This window comes from Heptranchias perlo, chromosome X (assembly GCF_035084215.1).
Source record: "Heptranchias perlo isolate sHepPer1 chromosome X, sHepPer1.hap1, whole genome shotgun sequence".
Lineage (NCBI taxonomy): Eukaryota > Metazoa > Chordata > Chondrichthyes > Hexanchiformes > Hexanchidae > Heptranchias > Heptranchias perlo.
The window spans coordinates 25,659,188-25,685,267 of NC_090370.1; the positions used below are offsets into that span (position 1 = coordinate 25,659,188).

The 26,080-nt window shown below is 46.7% G+C and overlaps 2 non-coding genes across 2 annotated transcripts; one reads left to right on the forward strand and one right to left on the reverse strand.

The window, feature by feature from the left end:
- Positions 1 to 12,005: 12,005 nt before the first annotated feature.
- On the reverse strand, positions 12,006 to 12,094 carry trnar-ucg (transfer RNA arginine (anticodon UCG)). The gene is given in 2 exon segments: positions 12,006 to 12,041; positions 12,058 to 12,094. It is a non-coding gene; the product is annotated as a tRNA-Arg (tRNA).
- A 13,623-nt stretch (positions 12,095 to 25,717) lies between these two features.
- On the forward strand, positions 25,718 to 25,812 carry trnaf-aaa (transfer RNA phenylalanine (anticodon AAA)). The gene is made up of 2 exons: positions 25,718 to 25,755; positions 25,777 to 25,812. It is a non-coding gene; the product is annotated as a tRNA-Phe (tRNA).
- The last annotated feature ends 268 nt before the right edge of the window (positions 25,813 to 26,080 follow it).

Consider the following 26,080-nt stretch of genomic DNA (forward strand, 5'->3'; position numbering starts at 1 on the left):
ATCTTGAATGTCTTGCCCCCTTGTTGTCTCTTGGACATCCTGCTGTCGAAAACTATCCCGGACACGCTCATTAAATTCACTACCTTTCTGCGTGGCCTAATGGATAAAGCCTCTGACTTCGATGATAATCGAGTTGTTATCAAAACATTGCAGGTTCGAATCCTGTTTTACTCGCTGGGTGAAAATTTGTCCGACGTGCGCCCCAACTGTTTTGCACCCGATCGTTTCGAACAGTCTGATGGAACCGAAATCCCGAAATTACTTTCCTTTCCGAACAGAGTGTAAAAGTGACATTATTTCTACTGTTCAGATTCAGAATGGTCGGCGAATCCATTGCGCTCTGCACGTATGGGTTCGAATCCCATCCGTGTGGTTATTGTATTGAACTTTTGTTACGGCCCCATGTAAGTTTTGTACAATAAAAATGGGCTTGAAAGCTATTAATACCAATCCGACACCGGTGTTTTAAGTCTGTATCCCTGGATTGTTCATATTTTGTTGAAATAGAGATGGACAACTTGTCTTACCAAGTCAGGCTTTCGAAAATTTAAATGCTCTGAAGCAAAATTGCCGTTTGTCTGAGAATGGATACACCAGGTTGACTCGCGCTAATACACTTTTCCTCATGTAAAACACACACACATTAAACTATTGTGCAGTATTTGTAGGAGGTCACCCACAGAAGGAGGTCAGGGCCTGGTGTATCACAGACATCACTCACCAACATTTTGTGGGAAGAGATGAGAAATGTAATAGGATAAGACCAGATAGTCTGGAGAGAGTAAGAGTGTGGGAATACAACAGGATAAATAGAGCCAGATATAACTTGTACTGACAGGGGATAAGGAAGAGAAGATCATGACTGATACCCATTGTTTACCATTCAGAGACCGATGAACAAAAGATTGATGTTGTTGCGCAGACATATTGAGGGAGAAGGCGCAACAAAGTGGCTTGGCAAATGTATCAACACCATAACATTAGGAAATAACGCGAAACATGTTGGCTCCGTGGCTCAGTGGTTAAAGCACCTGTCTTATAAACATGAAAGGTTCCTGGGTTCAAATCTCAACAATGCCATACCCTCAAGTCAAATCCCAGCGGTGCTTCTGGCAAAGTGCTCCTCATCAACATCTGGGCACTTGTGCCAACAATTGGGCGGAGTATTCCGACAGACGAGTCGAACAACAACCTGCCTCCACGACCACTGGGTAGGTCCAATCCCACGGGCAGGACAGATGAACCGGAGATGGCGGTTTTGTCATATACAGCAAAGAGATCGTGGCTGTGGGAGTTCTCAACTTTGACTCCGGACGAAAGACAGCTGTGTGTTTGGAAATTGGAGGGGGGTGCGTGGAGTGGAGTGAGAGCCTGGGAGAGGGAACGGGGGCAGAATGTGGCTGGCGTGGCGTGGCGGGGGTGGGGTGGCCTCAGAGTCTGGAATGTCTGTGTCTGAGGTGGGTAGTTTACTGAGGGAAAGGGACCAATATCCTGAGAGATACAGTCAGTGACACAGGGTGAAAGGTGGTGAATGTCAGTGAAGTAACACAGGGCTGTGGTGGAGAGTGGTTCCGCAGCGACAGTGTGAGGGAGAGGAATTAACATCCGTACCGATACAGTCAGCAATACGGGGGCTTTGGGGTGACAGGGAGAGGAATTAACGTCAGTCACGCGGGGTGGGGGCCGAGTGGCGAAGAGACAAGGCCAGTGTGTGGAATGGGGGAATTCGGCCTGTCCCCTGTTGCAGCAACAGTGAATCAAAGCCCCGTTCCACGCGTGTATCCTTCTCCACGACTCCCCTTGTGATGTTCCCCCTTGTCCACCACTGCTGATTCTCCTGCCCTTCTGTGTCACACTGTGATCTTTCCCCGCTGTGATTCTCGCGCGCTCTCACTTGTTTGGTGTCGAGTTGTCGGAGTTTATCCTCCAATATGACCCTTGCGATCCGTCAGCAAACACTGGGTCGCTGTCCGTCAGATCAATGGAACCGATTGCAACCTCGACTCCAAGCTGAAGTCACTCAGCCCTCATCGGCGGCGATGAAGGGGTTGAGAAGCATGGGATAGGGGATGAGGTGAGTCTGTCAGTAACGCCTCTGTGTGACAAACTGTATCTCCACTGATGTTAATTCTTCTCACTCAGGAAACCGCTCTCCCCCCAGAGCCCTGTATCTCCACTGATGTTAATCCCGCCCTGTCACTCACGGAACCCAGCGCCCTCTGATACTGACTGTATCTCGACTGATGTTAATCACACTGCCTCTCAGTAACCCCTCACCGCCAGCACCCCGTGTTACTGACTTTTTCTATTCTGATTTTAATCCCTCTCCCTCACACTGTCAGTCAGGAAACCCTCTCCCCCAGCGCCTTGTGTTACTGACTGTATCTCTACTGACATTGATCCCTCTCCCTCACACTTTCTCGCCGTAAACTACCTCCCCCCAGCGCCCTGTGTTACTGACTGTATCTCCACTGATTTTAATCCCTCTCCCTCACACTGTCACTCACGTTCCACTCTCAGCCCAGAGCCCTGTGTTACTGACTGTCTCTCTACTGATATTAATCGCTCTCCCTCAAACTCTCAATCAGTATCCCCTCGCCAACTTTACTCTCTTCTGACTCCCCGCTCAGGTTCCCATCCCCCTGTCACTCTCGTTTAAACCCTCGCCAACAGCAGTAGCAACTCCCCCTGCGAGGCTATTAGTCCCGGATCTGTTGAGGTGCAACCCGTCCGGCTTGTACAGTTCCCACCTTCCCCAGAATCGGTCCCAATTCCTCAGGAATCTAAATCCCTCTCTCCTGAACCAACCCTCCAGTCACGCATTCACCTGATCTATTCTCCTATTCCTATACTCACTAACACGTGGCACTGGGAGTATTCCTGAGATTACTACCCTTGAGGTCCTGGTTTTTAACTTAATTCCTAACTCCTTACATTCAGATTGCAGGACCTCATCCCTCTTTTTACCTATGTGGTTGGTACCGATATGGACCACGACCTCTGGCTGTTCACCCTCCCCCTTCAGAATGTCCTGCAGCCGCTCAGTGACATCCATGACCCTGGCACCAGGGAGGCAACATACCATCATGGAACCACGTTTGCGGCCGCAGAAACGCCTCTCTGCTCCCCGAACTATCGAATCCCCGATCACGATTGCTCTCTTGACCATTCTCCTCCTCCCCTTTACAGCTGAGTCACCCATGATGCTTTGGACTTGGCTCTGTCTGCACTCCCCAGAAGAACCCTTTCCCCCACCAGTAACCAGATCTGAATACTGGCTGAAGATTGAGATGCCCTCAGGGGACTCCTGCACGAGCTGCCTGGTCGTCCTTTTCTGTCTGGCCCTCACCCAGTCCCTCTCTGCCTGCACTCTCTTAATCTGCGGGGTGACCACTTCCTGAAACGTGCTGTGCACGAAATTCTCAGCCTCGCGGATGCACTGCAGTGACGTCAGCTGTTGCTCAAGGTCCGAAACCGGGAGCTCGAGCTCCACCAGCTGACGACACTTCCTGCACATGTGCTTGTCCAGGACACGGGAAGCGTCCTGGAGTTCCCACATGGCACAGGTCGTGCATTCGACAGGTTTGAGCTGCCCTGCCATGCCTTAATTTATTAGATGAACGTAAACAAAGCAAAAACCTTAAATACGGCTTTTTTTGGTTATATTACTCCAGTTAAGTAGTTTAAGCTTTAATTTTAATGAGCTTCCAGGAGTTTTACACTTCATGCTTTTAAATCAATTTTATCCAATTCGCGAAATCAGAGAGAAAAACGAAGACTCGCCAACCAATCACCGACCTGCTGTCCTGTGACGTCACTCCTTCTTTTTTTTCACCGATTGCCTCTGTGCCGCTCGGAGTGCGGGTCGGCCTTCGAGTCTGGGCCTTGAGCAGTCTCCGAGTCCTGCGCTCTCTCCCAGGTCTGTTTGAAGTGATGTGTTGGAACATTTTAATTTATTTGCTCGAATAAATTAGATACTTTTTAACCCCAACCCACTCCTTGCAGACACTTCCAGCATCATCCACGTGGGCGGTAGAATGCAGAGACATTCAGCGCTCCAAATCAATCCGTGCCGCCTCTTACCGAAACTCGGGAACAATGTGAACCATTTCAGCCTCTCAGATGCCGATGTTTCCAATTTCATCTTGTGCAGCAAGAACCCCTGGTGATTTTACAGTCACTGAAGTTCGCTTCACTTTCCCCAAAGTTTGGTCTAAAAGAGAGCAACGAAAAATGAAGGAAAAGTGAGCGTTTCGTCATTGGTGGCGAAGCAAAATCGCTGCTTTCATTCCTTCCACCGCTGGTCTTCCTGCGGGCGATGAACCTTCTGCACTCCGCTATTTTTATCACATGACCAGGGACTGGAAACGAGTTGAATGTGAAAGTGGGAGCAACAAACTGAATCAAGCGGATAGGTGGAGCGGGATATTGCAAAACAAACAGCGAAGTCACGAGGAGCAGGTCAGCTGTAACATCAGAACATAAGAAATAGGAGCAGGAGGAGGCCTCACGGCCCCTCGAGCCTGCTCCGCCATTCAATAAGATCATGGCTGATCATCGACATTAACTCTATTTTCCCGCCCGATCCCCATATTGTTCACACGACATTTCAAACAGAAGAATGCCTGTTTCACGAAAAGAAGAATTGTGTGTTCGGTTCTTCAGATTTAAAGATCTCGGGCCGCCTCCTTTGCCATTTCATGCTGCCGCAAATCGCCTCTCTCTCCGGCCTATGAACAACTAAACTCACACCTGCAATTTCAATACGATCGGCCAGAGGACCCAAAGTGCCCACATGAGAACAGTAAGAAGGAGATGCTGAATGGAACAGACCAGCTGTACCTTGAACTCCGCTGGAAATATTCAGAAGCAAAAGGTTAAAATGCTCCCGGGGAGGATCGAATTCAACACTTCGGCATTCCTCGAGCCTGATACTATTATATAATACCGCGTGCTGACCGATTACGCTGCGAAAGCCGCGTGATATTAATACTCTCATTAAACACCCTCATTTTCGGTCTTGAAGGTTGTATGTTTTTTCAGACAGGTTTCCAAGTGGACACATGCAGCCATTTGCCGTTCGGCTATTGGTGTTTTCGTGGTCGAATTCTTGCCTGCCACACAGGAAGCGGGAGTTCATTGCCGCCAAATGCAGGAGCATTTTCTGCATTCATGACATCGAGTGAATTGGGATAAATTCATATTTAGCTTCAATCTGCAAAACATCTTGATACTTTTTCTTTTCTCCAAGTGTGTTGCGTTCACTTAACCTCGGCTTCTATACGCAAAGGGTGGGAGACGTTTGAAACGCACTTCTGTAGATGGTATTTAATGGTAGCTCACTTGTGAATGTTAAATCTGAGATTGATAGATTTCTGTGAACCAAGGGTATTAAGGGATATTGGGCTAAGCCGGGTATATGGAGTTAGGTCACGGGTCCATATCTAAATGCCACTGCCACTTGCTGCCTCCTGATATGCGCCACCTTCACCTGCAAGAAAGCGGGACGTGTGTCTGGGTGATGTGCCTGTCATTGTTAAATAGCTACCAGTGTGTGTGGCCTATGAGTTGTGGGTGGGCGGCTTGCAACAGTGGTAATGTGTAAGAGTGAGAGGAAGCGTCTGGTTACAAGAGTTGAGTACTGATGGAAAGAGTTTGTTGGTATGTGGGGAATGGGGGTGTATTGCATGGTACAGTTGGTAGGAGATGCCACTTGTGAGTTGCCCTCACTCAACTTGACCGCTCATGTCAAAGCAATGAACTTCTCCCTGCACTGCGTCCATGTTCATGATGATGTGCGCCTGGCATTGACGACATCCCCCGCTGCTCCCACTGCCTTTTGGATAAATGTCTGGAGGACCTCTTTCCCGGACCCACCCCTGCGGATATAGCATGCTCCTCCTTCTGTTCAACTCCTGCACCACAGTCTCTCAGCATCAGCAGAGAACCTTGGTGCATGCACCCTCCAGGCCTGGTAACAACTCAGATCTGCAGATTGGTGAGGTCTGGCGTGCAGATTGGAGGATGTGGGATTTCGTCGTGTATAACTTTTATACAATGTTTTAACATAACGCATCAGTGTGCAAACATAGGGATGGAACCTGCATCTGTGTTTTACGTGTGCAATGTCTGATCTCCGTTCAGACTCCGTTTGGACAGTAGGCTTTTATTTTAAGCAAATAACAGGTACCAGCTGCCTTTCAGCGATTTCCAAGAAACATCCTCCCTTTAAGAGATTGAGCTCCCCCGGGCGGTGGAAAGTGTGAATTGTAATGATTCTCCCTGCAAGGCCGGAATGGACCACTGAATGCAGGTGAGTCTTCGAGCCATCCGGATCTTGCGTCCTGCGTGCCCAAGGGTCATTGGGCGCGGAGTAACAGCGCATCACGCGACCTGCGCCCAAAAACGGCACTGATCCAATTTTTCCCCCAATGTTTCCTGTGTGCGCCAGTCGACAAGATTCGGATAAGGTACCTGGCACATGGGGTCACAGGAAGAAAGATTGCATTTATATTGCGCTCTTCACCAACTCGGACGTCCCAAAGCGCTTTACAGACAACGAACCACTCTTTGAAGTGTAGTCACTGCTGATATGTAGAAAACGAGGCAGCCAATTTACACACAGCAAGATCCCAAACACAGCGATGTGACAATGACCAGATAATGTGTTATCGTGATGTTACTGGAGGGATAAATATTGAACAGGGGAGCAGGGAGAACTAATTACCCTTCAAGGTGAAGACAAGGTGATTGTATCAGTTCGAGTTTGGACCTTTGTAATGTTTTTCTTTCCTCATTTCTATCTTCTTCAGATTCCAACTGTTCAGAAAACTGACAACTGAACTCTCAATGAATTTTCGATAAATCTGTCACTCAAAATAAACAATGTTCGAAATAAAGAAATAAACCGGATTGAGACGGTTCACTTCAATTCACTGAAACGTCTCATTCCGGTTAAACCGGCGCGGCGGACTCACAGCAGCTCATCGCTGATCTGCACCTCAACTCCATTTAGCGAAATAGAAACTGGAAAATTCATGTTTCGAGACGAGTTTACTAATTTCCTGAAAAATGAATATCACGAAACCAGCAAAATATTCCCTGCCCTGATTAAACACACAGCAAGGGGATGTGTCGAATATCTCGCAAGAAACCCGCGAATTTATTTTTGCACGGATAGAATACCGTGCTCGATATTAACATTAACACTGAACGCCAGGTCTGGATCTGACCCGTTGACCCCGTGGTGCGGGACCGCGTCCAAGTTTATATTTAACAAAAAAAGAAAATCAGTAAATAATATATCTCACCCAGCAGAATTGGAGATTGTTCGTATTTTACAAGACAGGATGAGGCCACTCCGCCCGTCTTGCTTGGAAAGTAAATTCTGTTCGCATTCTCCGCTTGGTGTTGTTCTCCTTGCATATTTTAGTTTACCGATCTGTCTTTTGTTGTATTTCCCCTCACTCTGCAAGAGAGAAAACAATAAATGAACAACATCAACAATGTGGATGGAAGAGAATGATACAAGCAGAGTCTTAACCATCCAGGGTTTAAGGTCATTTGGTGAACTAGTTTATTGTTGGCCGCGTGGCCTCATGGATAAGGCGTCTGATTTCGTTATTCATCGCGTGGTTATCAGACGATTGCAGATTCGAGTCCTGCTGCGGTCATTTGATTTGTTGGGTGCAAATGTGTCCGACGTGCGCCCAAGCTGTTTTGCACCCGACCGTTTCTCAAAGTCGGATGGAACGGAAATCCATAAATTGCTTTGCTTTCAGAAATTGACTCCACATTTTCAACATTGTCGATCTGGGTGAACGGGCAGGACATAGTGTAAAAGTGACTTTATTTCTACTGTTTGGATTCAGAAATGTGCTCTGTCGGTTTGGGTCCGAATACCATCCGTGCCGTTATTGTTTTGAACTTTTGTTGCGGCGCAACGTAAGTTTTGTGCAATCAAAATGGGCTTGAAAGCGACTAATACCAATCCGACACCGGTGTTTTAAGTCTGTATCCCTGGATTGTTCATATTTTGTTGAAATGGAGAGGGACAACTTGCCTCATCAAGTAAGTCTTTCTGAGATTTAAATGCTCTGAAGCAACATTGCCGTTTGTGTGAGAATCGATACACCAGGTAGACTAGCGCTAATACACATTTCCGAATGTAAAACACACACACATTAAACTATTGTGCAGTATTTGTCGGAGGTCACCCACAGGAGGAGGTCAGGGCCTGGTGTATCACAGACATTACTCACCAACATTTTGTGGGAAGAGATGAGAAATGTAATAGGATAAGACCAGATAGTCTGGAGAGAGTGTGGGAATACAACATGAATGAATAGAGCGAGATATAAGATGTACTGACAGGGGATAAGGAAGAGAAGATCATGACTGATACCCATTGTTTACCATTCAGAGACCGATGATCAAAAGATAGATGTTGTTGCGCAGGCATATTGAGGGAGAAGGCGCAACAAAATAGCTTGGAAAATGTATCAATACCATAACGTTAGGAAATAATTAAAGTCACGTGGGCGCCGTGGCTCAGTGGTTGAAGCACCTGCCTTGTCAACAAAGGGTCTTGGATTCACATCCAAAGTTCTCCACTCTAACATTTGGGGACTTGTGGCAGAGTTGTCCCGTCGCCTGATAAACCACCAGCCTAACACAACCATTCTCACAGAATCACAGCTTTCAGCTGATGCCCCAGACTCTTCCATCACCAGCACTGGGTGGATCCTGTCCCACAGACAAAACAGCGATGGTGGTACAGTCATATACTCCGAGGAGGGAGAGGCCCTGCGCGTTCTCAACACAGACTCTGGACCCCAACATGGCATCGGCCCGAAGGTGGGGGAGAGGTAGAGGACGATAGCCGATCTCTGGGAGAGGGGAGGGTGCAGTCTGGATCGTCTGTGTGGGAGGTTTGCGGATGAGGGCATCGACCGTCTGTGGGGGAGGAGCGTCTGTGTCAGAGGTAAGGGGCGGTGGGCGAGTCTGGATTGTCTGAGGGAACCAGGGTAAACGATGGGTGGGGCGGAGGGCCGTGAGACCGGGCCAGTGTCTTAAAAGGGGGAATCAGACCGCCGGCCCTCCGTGCATCACTGCGATTCGTGTCCCTCCCTCCTCTATGTATCTCTGTGATTCTCCCCCTCACTGCCCCTGCCATCACTGTGATTCGCCCTCCGCCCCCTTTGTATCACTGTGATTGTCCCTCCCACCCCTCTCTATCACTGTGATTCTGTCCCTCCCCCGACCCGTATTTCATTTGCTGCAACATTCACCGTTCGATAATGGCGCACGCCGTGAATGCATCATTGAGGCTCGAGGTCCCAGCAATTGCAGGACTGTCATGATCGTGAAATAATTCTCATCTGTCAAAAGTTTAGACCTTGTTCCACTGCGGGTACCAAAAGCCTTCGCTCTGTTCACTGATCCCAGTTAAATGAGGCCCTGTCGGTGGATGTTAGAGATTCCCCAGCGCTGATGAAAGAAGCGCAGGGATTTCTCCCGCTCTCTTGTCCAACATTCCTGACTCAGTAACACGAACACCAAAGAGCGCACTGAAGGCACCAAGTTTAAGGGATTGAAACTCAAAGCCCTCTCGGCGTTCCACAGTCACCCATCGACCGTCAGAACTCACACTTCGATGGGATCCACTGTCCGATCATTGAGAAACACGTCCCTCCTCCGCTTGGCTCCGTCCTTTGTGGGAATGGGAATTGGAAGGTTTCGACCGACTTATGAAGTGTCCCTGGAACAGAATGAACAGCATTCCCTGTGTCTCGGGGTTTCAGTGACGGATTCTTGTCTGTCTGTCACAGGGCTGATCAGAACTCGATTCCTGATCCAAACAGTGCATCGTCTTTGAGAGAAACGAGGAGAGAACAGGAACGGAGAAGGAAACAAACTGCGGACTGGATTCCAATTGCGCTCCCGCGGTTATTGTTAACTAAAGGCACCGTGGAATGGGATCAACAGGCAGATTGTTGGGGATTTAAATGTTCGGGAATTAAACCCAGGCTTTCTCCCATGTTCTTTTTTTTTTATTCGTTCACGGGATGTGGGCGTCGCTGGCGAGGCCGGCATTTATTGCCCATCCCGAATTGCACTCGAGAAGGTGGTGGTGAGCCGCCTTCTTGAACCGCTGCAGTCCGTGTGGTGACGGTTCTCCCACAGTGCTGTTAGGAATGGAGTTCCAGGATTTTGACCCAGCGACAATGAAGGAACGGCGATATATTTCCAAGTCGGGATGGTGTGTGACTTGGAGGGGAACGTGCAGGTGGTGTTGTTCCCATGTGCCTGCTGCTCTTGTCCTTCTAGGTGGTGGAGGTCGCGAGTTTGGGAGGTGCTGTCGAAGAAGCCTTGGCGAGTTGCTGCAGTGCATCCTGTGGATGGTACACACTGCAGCCACAGTGCGCCGGTGGTGAAGGGAGTGAATGTTTAGTGTGGTGGATGGGGTGCCAATCAAGCGGGCTGCTTTATCTTGGATGGTGTCGAGCTTCTTGAGTGTTGTTGGAGCTGCACTCATTCAAGCAAGTGGAGAGTATTCCATCACACTCCTGACTTGTGCCTTGTAGATGGTGGAAAGGCTTTGGGGAGGCAGGAGGTGAGTCACTCGCCGCAGAATACCCAGCCTCTGACCTGCTCTTGTAGCCACAGTAATTATATGGCTGGTCCAATTAAGTTTCTGGTCAATGGTGACCCCCAGGATGTTGATGGTGGGGGATTCGGTGATGGTAATGCCATTGAATGACAGGGGGAGGTGGTTAGACTGTCTCTTGTTGGAGATGGTCTTTGCCTGGCACTTATCTGGCGCGAATGTTACTTGCCACTTATGAGCCCAAGCCTGGATGTTGTCCAGGTTTTGCTGCATGCGGGCTCGGACTGCTTCATTATTTGAGGGGTTGCGAATGGAACTGAACACTGTGCAGTCATCAGCGAACATCCCCATTTCTGACCTTATGATGGAGGGATGTTCATTGATGAAGCAGCTGAAGATGGTTGGGCCTAGGACACTACCTTGAGGAACTCCTGCAGCAATGCCCTGGTGCTGAGATGATTGGCCTCCAACAACCACGACCATCTTCCTTTGTGCTAGGTATGACTCCAAATACAGTTCCCAAATACTGATCGAATAATCGGGAGATGGTAAAATGCAGGAGATGCAGGAGGGACCAAAGTCCTTCAATCTCGGCAGCAGTTACTGGGAACCGAGCCATGGGTGGGATTCTCGTTCAAAACGGGAGACTGTTAACAATGAGACAGATCCTGGGCTCAAATCTGGAAGGGAGCTCCCTCCAGATTTAATTTTTCTTGATGAAGAGCGGGTGGAGGAATTAAATTTAACAGAAAAAATGTTCAGACTTGGTGTAAATCTAATAACTGGACAGGTTCAAGATTGTTAAAAAGTTTTGAAATTAGATTTCTTCCTGATGGATAATGTTAACACTTTATGTTCCACCTCCCTTATCATTTGCTGTTCCCGTTAATCTTTCATTCGCTGTAAACCCCAGAGGCAGCAAGGAAGGACAGAAAGATCTATCTCCGATCCGTCCTCTCTACTCGACCTTTATCCCATTACCGCAGGTGAACAATTCCAATTATCCGTCTATATTTAAACAAAATATCAACAATCTAGGGACACAGCCTTAAAACTCCGGTGTTGGATTGATAATAATGGCATTCAAGCCCATTTTGATTGCACAAAATTTAAGTTGGGCCGCAACAAAAGTTCAATACAATAACGACACGGATGGGGTTCGGGCCAATACATACAGAGCACAATGGATTCGCCGACCATTTCTGAATCCAAACAGCAGAAATAAAGTCACTTTTACACTATGTCCTGCTCGTGCACCCAGATCGACAATATTGAAAATGTCGAGTCAACTTCTGCAAGCAAAGGAATTTACGGATTTCCGTTCCATCAGGTCAGTTCCTGCAAGAAACGGTCCGGTGCGAAACAGTTGCGGCGCACATTGGAACAAGTGTAAAAACGACCGCGGCAGGATTCGAACCTGCAATCTTCTGATAACATCACGATTAACACCGAAGTCAGACGCCTTATCCATTAGGCCACGCGGCCACAGTTCAGCAAAAGATCTTAAACCGGGGCAGGTGTGGTGAAGACTCTGCTTGTCTCTTTCTCTTCCTTTCACTTTGTTGATGTTGTCCATTTATTGTTTTCTCTCTTCCAGCAAGTTAGGGAGAACATCACGGCAGTAGTGAGAAGGGATATATCCGAGGGTTCGCCCACTGAGTCTATATGGGTAGAACTGAAAAATAAGAAGGGAGAGATCACTTTGATAGGATTGTACCACAGACCCCCAAATAGTCAACGGGAAATTGAGGAGCAAATATGTAAGGAGATTACAGACAGCTGCAAGAAAAATAGGGTGGTAATAGTAGGGGACTTTAACTTTCCCAACATTGACTGGGACAGCCATAGCATTAGGGGCTTGGATGGAGAGAAATTTGTTGAGTGTGTTCAGGAGGAATTTCTCATTCAGTATGTGGATGGCCCGACTAGAGAGGGGGCAAAACTTGACCTCCTCTTGGGAAATAAGGAAGGGCAGGTGACAGAAGTGTTAGTGAGGGATCACTTTGGGACCAGTGATCATAATTCCATTAGTTTTAAGATAGCTATGGAGAAGGATAGGTCTGGCCCAAAAGTTAAAATTCTAAATTGGGGAAAGGCCAATTTTGATGGTATTAGACAGGAACTTTCAGAAGTTGATTGGGAGAGTCTGTTGGCAGGCAAAGGGACGTCTGGTAAGTGGGAGGCTTTCAAAAGTGTGTTAACCAGGGTTCAGGGTAAGCACATTCCTTATAAAGTGAAGGGCAAGGCTGGTAGAAGTAGGGAACCTTGGATGACTCGGGAGATTGAGGCACTAGTCAAAAAGAAGAAGGAGGCATATGACATGCATAGGCAGCTGGGATCAAGTGGATCCCTTGAAGAGTATAGAGATTGCCGGAGTAGAGTTAAGAGAGAAATCAGGAGGGCAAAAAGGGGATATGAGATTGCTTTGGCAGATCAGGCAAAGGTGAATCCAAAGAGCTTCTACAAATACATAAAGGGCAAAAGGGTAACTAGGGAGAGAGTAGGGCCTCTTAAGGATCAACAAGGTCATCTATGTGCGGAACCACAAGAGATGGGTGAGATCCTGAATGAATATTTCACATCGGTATTTACGGTTGAGAAAGGCATGGATGTTAGGGAACTTGGGGAAATAAATAGTGATGTCTTGAGGAGTGTACATATTACAGAGAGGGAGGTGCTGGAAGTCTTAACGCGCATCAAGGTAGATAAATCTCCGGGACCTGATGAAATGTATCCCAGGACGTTATGGGAGGTTAGGGAGGAAAATGCGGGTCCCCTCGCAGAGATATTTGAATCATCCACCGCTACAGGTGAGGTGCCTGAAGATTGGAGGGTAGCAAATGTTGTGCCTTTGTTTAAGAAGGGCGGCAGGGAAAAGCCTGGGAACTACAGACCAGTGAGCCTGACATCTGTAGTGGGTAAGTTGTTAGAGGGTATTCTGAGGGACAGGATCTACAGGCATTTGGAGAGGCAGGGACTAATTAGGAACAGTCAGCATGGTTTTGTGAGAGGAAAATCATGTCTCACGAATTTGATTGAGTTTTTTGAAGGGGTAACCAAGAAGATAGATGAGGGCTGTGCAGTAGACGTGGTCTACATGGACTTCAGCAAAGCCTTTGACAAGGTACCACATGGTAGGTTGTGACATAAGGTTAAATCTCATGGGATCCAAGGTGAGGTAGCCAATTGGATACAAAATTGGCTTGACGACAGAAGACAGAGGGTGGTTGTAGAGGGTTGTTTTTCAAACTGGATGCCTGTGTCCAGCGGTGTGCCTCAGGGATCGGTGCTGGGTCCGCTGTTATTTGTTATTTATATTAATGATTTGGATGAGAATTTAGGAGGCATGGTTAGTAAGTTTGCAGATGACACCAAGATTGGTGGCATTGTGGACAGTGAAGAAGGTTATCTAGGATTGCAACGGCATCTTGATAAATTGGGCCAGTGGGCCGATGAATGGCAGATGGAGTTTAATTTAGATAAATGTGAGGTGATGCATTTTGGTAGATCGAATCGGGCCAGGACCTACTCCGTTAATGGTAGGGCGTTGGGGAGAGTTATAGAACAAAGAGATCTGGGAGTACAGATTCATAGCTCCTTGAAAGTGGAGTCACAGGTGGATAGGGTAGTGAAGAAGGCATTCAGCATGCTTGGTTTCATTGGTCAGAACATTGAATGCAGGAGTTGGGATGTCTTGTTGAAGTTGTACATGGCATTGGTGAGGCCACACTTGGAGTACTGTGTACAGTTCTGGTCACCCTATTATAGAAAGGATATTATTAAACTAGAAAGAATGCAGAAAAGATTTACTAGGATGCTACCGGGACTTGATGGTTTGACTTACAGGGAGAGGTTAGACAGACTGGGACTTTTTTCCCTGGAGAGCAGGAGGTTAAGGGGTGATCTTATCGAAGTCTATAAAATAATGAGGGGCATAGATAAGGTCGATAGTCAAAATCTTTTCCCAAAGGTAGGGGAGTCTATAACGAGGGGGCATAGATTTAAGGTGAGAGGGGAGAGATACAAAAGGGTCCAGAGGGGCATTTTTTTCACTCAAAGGGTGGTGAGTGTCTGGAACGAGCTGCCAGAGGCAGTAGTAGAGGCGGGTACAATTTTGTCTTTTAAAAAGCATTTGGACAGTTACATGGGTAAGATGGGTTTGGAGGGATATGGGCCAAGTGCAGGCAATTGGGACAAGCTTAGTGGTATAAACTGGGCGACATGGACATGTTGGACCGAAGGGCCTGTTTCCATGTTGTAACTTCTATGATTCTATGATTCTAAGTTGGCTCTGCTGTTTCCGAATTATCAGGATACGACAACTGAACTTCCACTGGGTCTGCAAGAAACCTACAATCAGAATAAACAAATCTTTGATCAAAATGTTTTGCCTCCAAAGCGAATCTCTTTCGCACTCAGTCTGCAAAATAGATACAGGGGAAATAAAATAAAAGACAAATCGGTAAACTAAAAATGTACACGGAGAACAACACCGAGCGGAGAATTTGAACAGAATTTACTATCCAAGCCCGACGGGCCGAGTGGCCTCATCCTGTCCTGTAAAATACGAACAATCCCCAATTCTGCTGGGTGAGATTATTATTTTCTGATTTTCTTTTTTTGGTAAATATAAGAGCGGACGGGGTCCCGCACCACGGGGTAAACGGGTCAGATCCAGACCTGGCGCTCAGTGTTCGTGTTAATATTGAGCACGGTGTTCTATCCGTGTAAAAATACAATCGCGGGTTCCTTGCTTTATATTCGACACATTCCCTTCCTGTGTGTTTAATCAGCGGAGCGAATGTTTTGCTGGTTTCGTGATTTTCATTTTCAGGAAATTAGTAAATTCGTCTCGAAACATGAGTTTTCCAGTTTCTATTTCGCTAAATGGAGTTGAGGTGCAGATCAGCGATGAGCTGCTGTGATTCCGCGCGCCGGTTGAATAGGAATTCGACTTTTCAGTGAAGTGAACCGTCTCAATCCGGTTTATTTCTTTATTTATAACATTGTTTATTTTGAGTGACAGATTTATCGAAAATTCTGTGAGAGTTCCGTTGTCATTTTTCTGATCAGTTGGAATCCGAAGAAGATAAAAATAAGGAAAGAAAAACATTACAAAGGTCAAAACTCGAACTGAAACAATCACCTTGTCTCCGTCTTGAAAGGTGATTAATTCTCCCCGGAGAACTGTTCAATGTTTATCCCTTCAGCCACAACACTATAACACATTATCTGCTCATTATCACATCGCTGTGTTTGGGATCTTGCTGGGCGCAAATTGGGTGCCTCGTTTCCTGCATGTCAGCAGTGATTACATTTCAAAAAGTGCTTCATTGTCTGTCAAGCGCTTTGGGGCGTCTGAGGTGGTGAAGGGCGCTATCTAAATGCAATCCTTTTTCCTGTTGCCCCATGTGCCAGGTACCATATTGGAATCCTGTCGACTGGCGTATGTAGGAAATTTTGGGGGAAAATTTGATAAAGGCCTTATTTCGGCGCAGGTAGCGTGATGCGCTGTTTCCCCGCGCCCAATCACCCTGGCGCAGGCAGGACGCAAGATTCGACTGTCCCGAAGACGCACCTGCATTCAGCGTTCCATTCCGGGCCTTGCACGTGGGATCAATGCAATATGCGCTTTCCACCACCAGGGGAGCTCAATCTCTTAAAGGGAGGATGTTTCTTCGAAATCTGTCAAAGGTCGCTGGTACCTGTTATTTGCTGAAAATAACAGTCTACTGTCTGCACGGAGTCTGAATTGAGATGAGACATCACACACGTAAAACACAGATGCAGGTTCCATCCTTCTGTTCACACGCTGATGAGTTATGTTAACACATTGAATAAAGGTTGTACACAACTAAATCCCACATCCTCCAATCTGCACGCCAGTCCTCACCAATCTGTCGATCTCAGTTGGTACCAAGCCTGGAGTGTGCATGCACCAAGCTTCTCTGCTGATGCTGAGAGACCTTGTTGCAAGAGTTGGGCCGAAGGAGGGATATCCTATATTTGCAGAGGTTGGGGGGTGGGGGTGGGCAAGAGGCACTCCAGACATATATCCAAAAGGTAGCGGGAGGCAGTGGGGGACGAAGTCATTGCCAGGCGCACAGTAGCATGGACTTCGATGCAGTGCAGGAAGAAGTTCAATGCTTTGACTTGAGTGGTCAAGGTGAGTGAGGTCAACTCTCAAATGATGTCACCTACCAATTGCACCACGCACGACATCCCCATCACCCAGATACCAACAAACTCTTTCCATCAGTATTCAACTCTTCAAACCAGAGACTTCCTCTCACCCTCACACGTTACCACTGTTGCAAGCCGCCCACTAACAACTCACAGGTCACACACACTGGCAGCTATCAGCCATCACACAGACACACGTCCCGCTTTCTTGCAGGTGAAAGTGGCGCATATCAGGAGGAGCAAGTGGCAGCGGCATTTGGCCCGTCGAGCCTGTTCCACCATTCAATGAGATCATAGTGGAGCTGTGACCTAACTCCACATATCCGTCTTAGCCTCATATCACGCAATAACATTGGTTCACAGAAATCTATTAATATCAGATTTAACAATCACAAGTGAGTTAGCATCAATTACCGTCTGAAGAAGAATGTTCCGAACGTCTCGCACACTTTCCGTGTCGAAGCCGAGGTTAAGTGAATGCAACACACCTGGAAAAACGAAAATGTCTCATGATGTTGTGAAGATTGAAGCTGAATATGAATTGATCCCATTTCACGCGATGTCATGAAGGCAGAATGAAAATGCGGTAATTGTGCGGTAATCAAACCCCAGCTTTCTGTGTTGCAGGCAAGAATTCGACCACTAAAACAGTTAGCTGTGTGTGTCCACTTGGAAACCTGTCTGAAAGAACATACAATCTTACAGGCCGCAATTGAGGCTGTTTGATGAGAATTTAGTAACGATGCGGTTCTCGTGGTGCAATCGTTGAGCGTGCGAGACTTCAAGAACAGCAATTCGGTTCTAAAATGCTGAGGTTTTGAGTTCGAGTCTCACGTGGAGCAGTCGAACCTTTTGCATCTGAACACTTCCGCCGGAGTTCAAGGTCCAGCAGGTCTGTCCCATTCGGCATCTCCTTCTTCGTGTTCTCAGGTGGGCGCTTTGCTTCCTCTGGCCGGCCGGATTACAAAGCAGGTGTGAGTTTACTTGTGAATAGGCGGAAGAGAGGGGCGATTGGCGACAGCATGAAATGGCAAAGGAGGCGAGACGAGATCTGAAAATCTAAAAAAAACGAACGCACAATTTTCTTTTCGTGAAACAGGCATTCTTCTGTTTGAAGTGCCTTGTGGGAATATGGGGATCGGGCGGGAAAATAGAGTCGAGGTCGAAGATCAGCCATGAATGGCGAAACAGGCTCGAGGGGCCGGAAGGCCGACTCCTGATCCAATTTATTTTGTTCTTTTGCGACAGCTGAGCCGCTCCTCGTTCCTTGGCTGCTTGTTCTGCAATATCCCTCCCCGCCTATCCGCTTGATCCAGTTTGTCGCTCCCACTTTCACATTCAACTTGTTTCACTTTCTGTTCATGTGATATAAATAGCGGAGTGCAGAAGGTTCATAACCCGCGGTAAGATCAACGGTGGAAGGAATGAAAGCAGCGATTTTGCTTCGACAACAAAGAAGAAACGCTCACTTTTCCTTAATTTTTCGTTGTTCTCTCTTAGAGCAAACTTTGGGGAAAGTGAAGCGAACTTCGGTTACTGAAAAATCACCAGGGGTTCTTGCTGCACAAGATGAAATTGGCGACATCGGCATCTGAGAGGCTGAAATGGTGAACATTGTTCCCGAGTTTCAGTAAGAGGCGGCACGGATTGATTTGTCGCGCTGAATGTCTCTGCATTCGACCGCCCACGGAGATGATGCTGGAAGTGTCTGCAAGGAGTGGGTGGGGGTTAAAAAGTATTTAATTCATTCGAGTAAAGAAATCAGATCAGCCCAACTAAACTCAGTGTTCACCATCCAATTGACACGCTACAGATAAATGCACCAATCCAATCATTTCCAGGTAACGATGGAAGATAATCACTTTGAAGCAGTTTAAACACGAAGCAATCTCTGTACAAACAAGGGACGGGTGGTGTGAACGGGCAATCAGTGGTCTTTCCAAATGATCATCAGCAGTCCGAATGTTTGTGGTAAAAATGGTGATCAGAGAAGAACAAAGTCCTTTTCTGTAAATGCTCACCAAAAGTCAACATATTGACACACATCGCAGGCATCGTCTCTCACGCAATTGTTCCTCCGCTGGAAAAGCAGAACTTCCCAACTGTTTTGAACTGAACAGCCTGAAAAGGGACTTGAACCCTGGACCATCAAATCACGACTTCGCTAAAAATCGAATGTTTTACCGATTGAGCTACACAGATTTATAGTTTGGTGCGCATCCATCATAAAGATTCATGGTAGGTTTCTAAATTATCTCTCTGGGCGTCGAACAAGAGTGAGGTCCGTTTTATAAAATTCTCATTCATGTCTTGAGGAAAATCCTTATTTGTTTTGAACCTGATGTGAGAAACATGGAGAGGTAACTCGTGAGTTTACAATTCTTCTTGTTTGTGCCAAATGTCTTGTCATTCGTGAGCACCAATGAAAAACAACACTTTACCCAGTGCCTCAAAAGCTAAACTTGTCCCACACGGGAGCTGGAAAAAGTCTCTCGCCCTGTCAGCGGATCAACAACTGAAAACGGAATAATTCCACCCGTTACTCAGTGACACCGGGCAACACATTAACCTTCCGAATTTTCCTACACGGCACTTCAAACAGAAGAATGTCTGTTTCACGAAAAGAAGAATTGTGTGTTCGGTTCATTAAATCTAAAGATCGCGTGCTGCCTCCTTTGCCATTTCATGCTGTCGCCAATCGCCCCCTCTCCCGCCTATGAACAAATAAGGTCACACCTGCTATTGCAATACGGCCGGCCAGAGGACCATCAGTGCCCACATGAGAACACGAAGAAGGAGATGCTTCATTGAACAGACCAGCTGTGTCTTCAACTCGGGTGGAAGTGTTCAGAAGCAAAAGGTTCAACTGCTCCACGTGAGGCTCGAATGCACAACCTCGGCGTTTACTGGAGCCTAATACTGTTATTTAAGTACTGGGCGCGAACCGATTGCACCACTCGCACTGCGTACGATTTAGTTTCACCAAACACCGTCATTTTGGGCCTGAGATTGCATGTTCTTTCTGACAGGTTTCCAAGTGGAAACATGCAGCCAACTGCCGTTCGGCCATTGGTGTTTTCGTGGTCAAATTCTTGCCTGTCACACAGGATGCAGAGGTTTGATTACCGCCCAATGCAGGAGCATTTTCATTCTGCATTCATGACATCGCATGAATTGGGATAAATTCACAATCAGCTTCAATCTGCACACCATCTTGGGACACTTTCTTTTCTCCACGTGTGTTGCGTTGACGAAACCTCGGTATTTTATCCTCTGGAGCTGAAACTTGCTTTGGAATTCAGTCAATCCTGCCTTTTGTATCGCTGAAAAAATGTGAGAAGCAAATGAGTGAGTTTTCACCGGAAGTTGCGAAACAGCCGTACTGGATTGGGATTTAAACCCGGGACCTCTCGCACAAACAATCATTAAAACCGCCGTAAGCGATAATTATACCCCAAGACCAAACTGCCGCCAGGAACAAGGGCGTGCAGCCAGTGCACAATTCGCAGCCACCCACAGCCGACCAGCCAGCCTTTCAATCTCTTCTGTTCATCCAATCTCATTTTCTATTCCGATGTCCAGCAATGTCAAGTTGAGCACTAACTATTTCAAGTCACCAATATTGGACGAGCTTTACCACATTCGTTTTGAATGACCGACTTATATTCTCGAGTAAAGCGTTGCAGAATTTACTCCTCTAAACCTGCATTGTCATCTGTCTCGGCATCCGCAGGTTATACACTGAACCATAAGTAAAATAAAATTGCTAACTTTTCACTGTGAGGGGGAAGAGAGATAAATATGGAGACATTTGCTCCGAATTCATCAGCTGGGGTGCACTTTTGCTTTTCCTACCGTCTCAGTCTTTCTTTCTTGACCCTTCCCTGTTGGTTTTGCAGTTTCGATCAGCATTGGCCGTTCAAGGAAGCCTGAGAAGTCCACCAGAAGAAAATACAAAGATTCAAGAGACTGAGACAGGGGGATTAAAATATAGGAAAAAAGAGTGTAATTGTCAACTTTTGCGAATTAGCAGAATTTAAGATGGAGCTGGGAGCAATTCCTTCATGTATTTTGAAATCCTGCAAGAGATCATTAGATTTCCAACTGAAAGTGCCCGCGTTGCGGAAAATCTTTCCGAGAGTTTGAAAGACGATTATTTCGCTTGAACCCAAACACTTCCGATGCAAGGAAGATATGAACATGCCTCGGAAAAGTCGATTAAATTATTAGCCGAAAGCCTTAACCATTCAGCCATTTCTATACGGTTATGCATCAGAATGCAAACGGTTATCACAGGCGATCTGGCAGACTGTAAATTCTTTCAGACAGTTTTCCAAAGCGATATATGTAACGTGCTGCCGTTTAGAAATTGAGGGTTAAGTGGTGGAAATCTCGCTTTCTTTGCAATTCAGTAGGTTTCGTTTCCCAGCCATTCCGGAAACTTTTAGCATGAAGCACCCATGAGATTGCCTGAATTGGGATCAATTAATATTCAGATTCAGTCCACACACAATTTTGAGACATTTTCTTTTTTGCTTGGATGTTGCGTCGTTGAACACTTTGCATTCTGTCCTTTGGTTCTCAAACATGCTCTGAATGTAAGTCAATTCTGCCATCGGGAACGCTGACACGATGTGAGAAACCAATTGGTGATTTTTGATTAAAATTGTGACACAGAGGGGGCTCGTCTGGCATTTGAACCAAATGCTCGTCTGTCATTTGAGACTCTCCCATTTAAATCTCCATCTCCGGGCTGAGTCTGAATAAATCCGTCAGCTTGTGATTCTTTGCGAGAGAGCGGGAGATGTTGAGAAATGTGCTGAAGATTTCCGTGGATTCATTAATAGTGCACATTCTCACATATATTAGATAATGGACTTTCACACAGACTTTCAACAATTTTTATTTATTGATCACAGCCTGCTGGAGGGAGGAGCCCATTGGTACATCCGGGTTTGTTGGAAAGACTGTGCTTGTGCGGGGAGCAAAGGGCCAAATGGCGGAGGGGACATTTTTGTTCCCCGAGTCCATCACAGCCTCAGACTCACGAAAGGAAGTAGAGGTTCGTGAAAAAATGGGCGAAGAGCAGTTATTGAGTAGATTTTTTGGTAGAAGGGTCAGTTAGCAAGGTCACTTTTCCCAGTTCTGTCACTTCCTTTGCTGTTTACAAACGGTTCGTTTATTTAATGTTTAAATCAGTAGAGCCGAAATTAAAATTGCCTCTTCTCTCCGCTTATATTGAATGACCCGCCGTGTGTTTTTGTATTGTATATTTTAGTTTAAAGCTCGGTTTTACCATAAACCGATGGACGTCAAAGTCTGCCGTGGATGGAGGGCGGGTTGATTTTTTTGAAGGGGCAAATCTCACTGGGCAGGAAAAAGGACCTCCAGCCGAATGCACAGAAATAACTCCGTAAGTGAATAAAAATTACAATGTTCTAAGTGCAATTTAAACCCACATCTACAGAAGAAATCGTGAAATAAACACTGCGTTTTAGATCGCTCGACGAACTGAGCCAATACTGGAGACAGCCTTCCTGACTGAAACCTGTGTGTGGGAGTTAGTCGTGTATCGATCCCCTTCCGTGCGACGAGGCCCGGCAGGCGGCTGGCAGAAACGGCTCGGAATGGGACTCGCTTCACTCAGGCATCAGCGGCTGGTTTAGAAACCGCTCTGGCTGCTGCTCTTAATTGGCCTCCCAAACTCTGGGTACTCCGCAGAGGTCGGTCCTGATTTCACTCTTCTGGATCCGGCTCCAACTCTTTACTGTTGACGGCAGCGCGTCTGGTACCAAGTGAGTCAGAACAGTGTGCAAATCACGACCCGAGTACATCGACTCTGGAACTGGCGATTGGTTTTATATTGGGTCATTCTTTAACGTATAGGCTGTTCAAAGTTTGTGTGTAACAGTAATTATCATGATTATTTCCAGCTCCTCCTGCTCACTGGTGCTCGGTGCTTCACCCTGTGATTTACCCTCAGTCTCACCAGACACATCCTCTCGAGAGCGTGCATCTGGGCTGCTGATGGAAACGGGGAATCGGGTGCAGCAATAGACACTTCGGAGTTACCAAGCTTACTGTCACATCGTTACTTCTTTAAATGATGGGAGACCTTACAATTAATAGCAACTCACATTTATATCGGGCCTTTAACACAATAAACTGTCCCAAGACGCTTCATAGGAGCATAATCAGATAACATTTGACACAGATCCACAAAAGGAGATATTCGAACAGGTTAAATAAAACTTAGTGAAAAAGGTCGGTTGTAATGAGCGTCATAAAGGAGGAGAGAGAGGCGACGGGGTTTAAATCAGGTATTCCAGAGAATTGGGCCCAGGCAGCTGAAGGCAAGACCGCCAGTGGTGGAGCCATTAAAATCAGGAGTGCAAAAGGGGCCATAATTTGAGGAACACAGTGATCTCGGAGGGCTGTCGGGCTGGGGGTGGTTTCATCAATAGGGAGAGGCGAGGCCACGGAGGGATCTGAACACAAGAAAGAGGATTTTAACTTCGAGACATTGGCGAACTGGGAACCAATGTTGGTGAGCGAGCACGGGGGTGATGTACAGTTTCAAAGCTAAGCAACGTGTGCAGGATTGGAGGGACAGTGTGACTCGAGATAATGGGTCTTCGGCAGTGAGAACATCTCTTGAGCATTAAGTTATTCAGCTGCTGAAAGAGGCGGGGAGATGAGATATTTGTGTCTATTCATCCTGTCATCTGCAAAATCCATCGTCTCTCAGTGACCTTGCTAACTGACCCACATACCTTCAAAATCTACTCAGTAACTACATCTTCGCCCATTTTTTCACTAACCGCCCCTTCCTTTCGTCAGTCTGAGGCTGTGATGGACTCGGGACCGAACAGGTCCCCTCGGCCATTTGGCCCTTTGCTCCGCGCACAAGCACAGTCTTTCCAACAAACCCGGAGCCGCTCCTCCCTCAAGCAGCGTGTGATCAACAAATATAAAGCGTTTAAAGTCCATGTGAATGTCCATTATCTAATGTATGCGAGAATGTGCACTATTAATAAATCGAGGGAAATCTTCAGCTCATTTCTCAACATCTCCCGCTCTCTCGCAAAGAATCACAAGCTGACGGATTTATTCAGACTCAGCCCGTAGATGGAGATTGAAATGGGAGAGTCTCCAATGACAGACGAGCATCAGGTTCAAATGCCAGGCGATCTCCCTCTGTGTCACTATTTTAGTCAAAAATCACCAATTGGTTTCTCACATCGTTTCAGCGTTGCCGATGGCAGAATTGATTCATATTCAGAGCATGTTTGAGAACCAAAGGACAGAATGTAAAGGGTTTGTCGACACAACATACGGGCAGAACAGAAAATGTCTCAGGATGGTGTGTGGACTGAATGTGAATGTTAATTTATCCCAATTCAGGCAATCTCATGGGTGCACAATGCAAAAAGTTTCTGTAATGGCCGGGAATCGAATCCAACTGACTTGCAATAGAAGCGAGATTTCTCCTGCTTAAACACCAATGCCTGAACGGCAACAAATTACATTTGTCGCTTTGGAAACCTGTCTGAAAGAATTTACAGTCTGCCAGATCGCCTGTGATTACCGTACGCATTCTAATGTACACTCGTGCAGCAATGGTTGAATGGTTAAGCAGTCGGACTTGTAATCTAATGGGGTTATCCTCGGGATTTTCGCATTCTCCTTGCATCGCAGCTGTTTGAGTTCAAACGAAATGATCAGTTTTCCAACTCGAGGAGAGATACTCCGCAACATGGACACTTTGAATTGAAAGCCCGATGGTCTCTTGCAAGATTTCAAAATACATGAAGGAATTGTTCCCAGCTCCATCTTTAATTCTGCTAATTCGCAAAAGTTGACATTTACACTCTTTTTTCCTGTACTTTAATCTCTCTATCTCTCCCTGTCTCAGTCTCTTGACTCTTTGTATTTTCCCCTGATGGACTTCTCAGGCTTCCTTGAACGGCCAAGGCTGATCGAACCTGCAAAACCAACAGAGAAGGGTAAAGAAAGAAAGACTGAGACGGTCGGAGAAGCAAAAGTGCATCCCAGCTGATGAATTCGAAGCTAATGTCTCCACATTTATCTCTCTTCTCCCTCACAGTGAAAAATTAGCAACTTTATTCTCCTCATGGTTCAGTGTATAACCTGTGGATGCCGAGACAGATGACAATGTAGCTTCAGAGCAGTAAATTCTGCAAAGTTTTACTTGATAATACAAGTCGTTCATTCGAAACGAATGTGGTAAAGAGAGCCTAATATTGGTGACTTGAAATAGTTCGTGCTCAACTTGACACTGCTGAACATCGGAATAGAAAACGAGATTGGATAATCAGATGGGGCCTGAAAGGCTGGCTGGTCGGCTGTGGGTGGTTGCGAATTGCACACTGGTTGCACGACCCAATTCGTGGCGGCTGGGATGTCGTGGGGAAGAATCCTCGCTGCGGGCGGTTTTGCTGATCATTTATGCGAGAGGTCTCGGGTTCAAATCCCAATCGAGCGGTGTTCTGGCGCCACTTTTGTTGAAAATTCACTCATTTGCTTCTCACATCGTTTCAGCGATGCAGAAGGCAGGATTGACTTAATTCCAGAGCCTGTTTCAGCTCTCGAGGACAGAATGACGAGGTTTCGTCAACGCAACACACGTGGAGAAAAGAAAATGTCTCAAGATGTTGTGCAGATTGAAGCTGAATATGAATTTATCCCAATTCACGCGATTTCATGAATACCGAATGAAAATGCCCCTGCATTGGGCGGTAATCGAACCCCAGCTTCCTGTGAGGCAGGCGAGAATTCGACCAATGAAACACCAATGTCCGAACGGCAGTTTGCTGCATGTGTTCACTTGGAAACAGACTGGAAGAACAGAGAGTCTCACAGGCCGCAAATGAGGCTGTTTGCTGCGCGCCGAACCCACGTGGGGCTCCAGTCGCGCAATCGGTCAGCGCGCGGTACTAAAATAACAGTATCCGGCTCGAGCAATGCCGAGGTTGTGAGTTCGATCCTCACCTGGAGCAGTTTTACTTTTTGCTTCTGAACATTTCAACCCGAGTTCAAGATTCAGCTGGTGTGTTCCATGAAGCATCTCCTTCTTCGTGTTCTCCTGTGGGCACTGAGGGTTCTCTGGCCGGCCGTATGACAATAGCAGGTGTGAGTTTATTTGCAAATAGGCGGGAGAGGGGCGATTGGCGTCAAAATGAAATGGCAAAGGAGGCGGCACGAGATCTATAAATTTAATGAACCGAACACACAATTCTTCTTTTCGTGAAACAGACATTCTTCTGT